Genomic DNA, 5,222 nt, shown 5'->3' on the forward strand with positions numbered 1-5,222 from the left:
GTAGCCTACTTGTTCGTCGAAAAGAGAGTCGCTGTTGATCACCTGCTTCCCAAACATCATGTTGATCTTTTCCGCAGACTCACACACTCGCATCCAGGATATTTCTTTGTTTAGGTTGATCCAAAGATAAGGAAACACATCTTTATAAAAACCATCATAAAGATCCAGATACGATAAGCATTTTTCGTAAAAATCTCTTGCTTCTTTGTAAAACAAGTTTACGTTTACTTCACCTGCTTCTTCTAGCTTGCCTAAGAGAGTCAATGCTGCAGATGGGATGAAGTTGTTTTCTTTCTTTTCAAGTAAGTTTAGCTTTAGCTCTGACAGAACATGTGCCACATCTACGGCACTAGCGTTTTCCTTTTCTAACTTTAGAATAGTCTCGTTGAAGTATTTCAATTGCCCATGAACAAATTTCAACTAGAGCTCTTCTGTTGGTTCTTCGAAGCATTTTTTGGTGAGAGTAGGACAACCTTCTTGGGAATCGAAGTAACTTTTCAATCCCTCAAACATTTCAAGTATTCTTTGCAAAGCTAGTAGCAAAGAGAGAAATCTTGTATTGTCATGTTGCAAGATACGCTGATACTCAATATGTACAAAGTCGCAAAAAATTTTCAGCTCAGTAACTCGAACAGTGTAAATGTGAAAAAATTTACAGATTTTCACAACAAGACTTTCGACACATAACAGGGAGAGTATTCATAGCATGTTGGAGGCAGTTGTGAACAATATGAGCTGCACATCCGATTCCTGTCAGATCTCTTACGAACGAAACAAACAAAAACAACGAAACAAACAAAATCACGCATTCACCTTGAGCAAGTAGGCTACCGGTATGCTACACAGCAACAACAGTAACGAGAACATGCTAATTGGTAATGTTCGTGTATTATGCTGGCTGGCTGAACCCCAAGCGGGACGTTTGGCTGACCGGTCGGGACGCCGGGACAAGACGTTAAAAAGCGGGACTGTCCCGCCTAAAACGGGACGTATGGTAAGCCTATACCGTTAGGGTGCACCATTTTCCCCCCGACCTTTAGCAAAAAGCCTGAACTTTTTTTGCTTATGAGGTTATCTTAGAAAACAACTTTTGCAAAGTTTCATTTTGATTGGACAAAGTTTAACCCCCACCCGGCCATTTTCTAAGGGGACTAACGGCATTTTCTTCACATTATCGCCACTAGATAGAGCTGCTTTCAAGATGCAACTGCATATTTACTTTGGAAACATACCCTTCTTCATTCCGCATAATTAAAAAAAAATTATCTAAATTGGCCAATGGGAAGCAGAAATATGGGCAGTTTTGTACTCTTCCCTAGCGCAATACTGCCTCTAGTGGCCAAAACATAACAACAATTATCTCCTTAAATGTTCATCCAATTGAAGCAAAACTGGTGTCTAACCCCCATTTTCAAGAGTGGTGAGTTCATTTTTGCTGCTAGTTTTAAAGATTCTAGCCACTAGGTGGCAGAAAACCTGCTTTTCATAAGTTTAAGCTAACGTAACCGCTTGGACTTGACTTCAAATATACAAAGTTTCAACAAATGCAACTCATTGAGATGTATATCATTGAAAACAAACAAAGAAAGAACAGTGCAACATCTATTGTAATTGTGATAGATATTGTACAGCAATAACCTTACACGAATTTCACATCATAAAGGTCACACAGGTAATGAAACAGTAAACTCGCAATTAGATTGTCAGATACCATGACGCTGAATCTATTTTCCTATTTCTTTGGTTTGGTAATTTTTTTCGGAAATTCTCTACTATTTGTAAAATGTTTTGGTATCGTTCTTCCTTGAGAGCAGTCCCATGAAAATCCTGGACCAGTTTGACTCCTCGCTCTGCTGTGTCATTAACCACACTGATGTTATTCACAATTGTTTTTGCAATTTTGTAAGTCTCATTGTCATCTCAGCTTTCGATAGGTTCACTTAAAAATGCTGAGTCAATTTTCAAGATTTTAAAAAATGACCAAGAGTCTTCTCCAATATAGTCCTGGAGGTCCCTGGATGTGTCTGCTGGGAGTTCGAGGAAACAAGGTTTTCAAAATCCAGAACCAAACCTTTTTGTGCACACACCGTCATTTTTAACTAAGATCATTTTTTGTGCCATCAGTTCTTTGGTTGAAGTTTTCACACTCTGACTGAAAAAAGCCAACGGTACAAGCTCTTCTGTCAGATACCACATATGTTTTCCAAAACTTTTCAGAGCTACACCCGCAATGGCACCATCAATTGCATGATAATTAAGGAAGGAGTGAATGAACAGTTGGTCATTTTTTTGGAGCAGTTGATGGTTCATGAGCAGTTAGCCACCACGGGATATAACAAAATACAACAAATTTCCCAAAGCGGCGAAGTTTCAACAATTTTCTTCTGCTGCTTCTGCTGTGTTGCATGCAGTCATCGATACAGCAGATGGTGATATGTCAAAAGTAAACTTAAGTTACACTACCACTGAGCAGGGTTGTCGGTATTTTACCCGACCCAAAAAAACCCGGTTGGGTTTTTTTAAAAAAACCCCCAAAAAAACATAAAAAAACCCAGAGCATCATATTTGTGCAGATTTTATTAGAAAATTAAAAAAAATGAACAAAAACACTACAAGGCACTTAAAACAAACTTTAAATGAGGACTTAAGGATGTGATTGTGAAGTAAATTTCCAAGAATAAACTGAAAACGTAGTGGATATTGTACAGTACACAAAAATCAAGTAATGTCACTTTGTGTATACTACACTAAAACTCATTTATGCCAGAAGGCCTTATAGTTAAATTGGTGAAAGTACTACTCTACTGTCGGAATGGCCCGTTTCGGCGAGTCCGATTCGACGAGTCCAATTCGGCTAGTCCGATTCGGCGAGTGTCCTATTCGGCGAAAGCCCTTTTCGGCGAGTTCCCTATTCGGTGATTTTTTGATTTTTTTTTTTAAATTATGGGGTACCGTAGCCTAATTAGCATTGCCGTTTTAGGGGTTGGGGTTAGAGGTAAGGGTTGGGGTTAGAGGTTAGGGTTAAGATCTTATTTCAACGTTTCGCGACATTAAAACGATGTAAAAGCGGCAACGATAATTAGGCTACGGTAGGCCTGTGGCCATGGTAGTCCAGTAACTTTATTGAGCTGCTTTGGCTTGTCTAACACTAACCTTTCGTTATATCACTGCATATGTTGGTAGTAAACGCAAAGCCAAATTTTTCGCTTTTGGCAAAAATAAACTATTTTTGTTATCATATCTCAAAAATTTGATGTGATAGTAAAAATCTGAGTTCAGATTCGGATTCAGCACCTCAAAATTACCTGAAATCAGTTGTCAAAGTCCAAACAATAGAACAAAAATATTTTTTTGTAGACCAGTGATAATCGGTAACTTTAATTAGCGAATTACGGTTGGTATTGGTAGGCTACATACAAAAAAGTTGGTCTGCAAAACAATTGTATTAATCAGTTGTTAATAACCCTCACCTTGCTCAATGCTCATCCTACCTCGTCTTAAACTTTATTTCACTCAAACCATATATTATATCAAAACCCTATTAAGCAATATTTAAAAAAGTAACTGTTAAAACTACACAACAAAGTAAAACGTAAATTTTGAGATTACGTCATCATTCCGAGTTTAAACCTGCATAAATTATGTTTTTCATTTTTCAAACAAAGTGGCTTCGACTAAACCAACAATTTGTCAAGTAGCACTCTTAGACGACATTAAAGCTGGTGAGACGAGAAGGTAGTTTTCAGAAACATTTATGCTTTAAATTGAAAGAGAGAAATTAATTCATTCTCACTTTTCCAATGCCAATTTAGCTAAACATAAGAATTTGACAAAGCAAACCTCAGTGCATTAGCGCTTAATGGTAGCCTAACATCTGTTGCATTGTATTGAAGCTGCCACGTGAGGAATTGTTTTTAAAACGTTTCTTGAAGCAACCGGACAAGACGGACCTTTTTCAAGAACTAGAATAGAAAAATGCAAAAGAGTTCAATTAACGATTTTGTGTTTGTGAAAAAGGTTTCCTTACGGTGACGTAATTTCCGAAACGTCATGGAAATGTAACGTCGTATCTTTGCAATGTTGGACAAGCGTAATCAAGTTTTAGCAATTTGTTTTGGTAGGCTGGCGTCATACTGTTAGTGTTACAGTAGTATTCGACGTTTTAACAAACAGGAAGGGTAGATTTGTTTTAAACGCATCTCAAGAAAGTATGACTAGTCATTCCACGATTTAAGAAACGATTCTCAACGACTGCGTTGGAAAGTGTTGAGGAGTGATTGGCCTATGTATATGTAGTATGTATAGGCCCACTGGATATTCTGAATAACTTTTGAAGGTTTTTCCAAAACTTTGCAAATTTATTCTTTGTATTCGGTAGCTGTCTTTGTTTAAGAAAGTACTAAACAAAATCTAGTTTTAGAAAACTATAACAGACCAGATAATAATAATGGCCAGTGGTAACACGTGGAGAGAAACATACTATAAGCTATTAATAGGAGACCATTGGAAGGTAAAATCATGGACACACATCAATATTTTTATTCGGCTGGGGGAAAAAATACTTTTTCTTTACTTTTCATCTGCATAGCTAGACTTAAAAGTTACATAAATAAAGGGAAGGAGAGCTACTTTCTGTTTAAAAGTTGACATGAGGTGGTTATACCACAAGAGAGAGCAAGGCTTAATTTCAAACACTGAGACATTTTTGAAGGGGCAAAACAGTTCTGCCATTTAATTTTGAGCTTTTTGATCAGGTTACTCTCACGATTTGCCGTGTTCGTATGGGCAGCAGTTTTCCTACAACAACTATAAATCAACAGTTGAGATAACGTAGTCACATTGTCGTGTGTAAACTTAAGTCCGATAAGTGTAGGTTTAGATTTGGAGAAAGCAAGAAAGCCAATCTTTGTGCTCATCTTTTGCGCATGTCATTTAAATACATCTGAAATATGTTGTATTCTTTCAGACTTTACTTTTAGGCCTATGTTTTATTTGTTCTCCAGTTCATAAAAAAGTAGATGAGCTACGATTTGTATGTTTAATTCGTCATTGCTGCTTAATTTACATTAATTCAACCTGAATACCCTTGTGAAGACCATAAAATTGTTAAAATATGTCATGAAAGTGTTTTAGGTTACTTTGTAATTCCACTAAAATAAAATATTAAGCTACGTAGCCAACTCATTAAAATTTATACAGTTTAGTTTGTGCAAAGAGTAAAA

Source organism: Aplidium turbinatum, chromosome 12, assembly GCF_918807975.1.
Source record: "Aplidium turbinatum chromosome 12, kaAplTurb1.1, whole genome shotgun sequence".
In the NCBI taxonomy this organism is placed as follows: domain Eukaryota; kingdom Metazoa; phylum Chordata; class Ascidiacea; order Aplousobranchia; family Polyclinidae; genus Aplidium; species Aplidium turbinatum.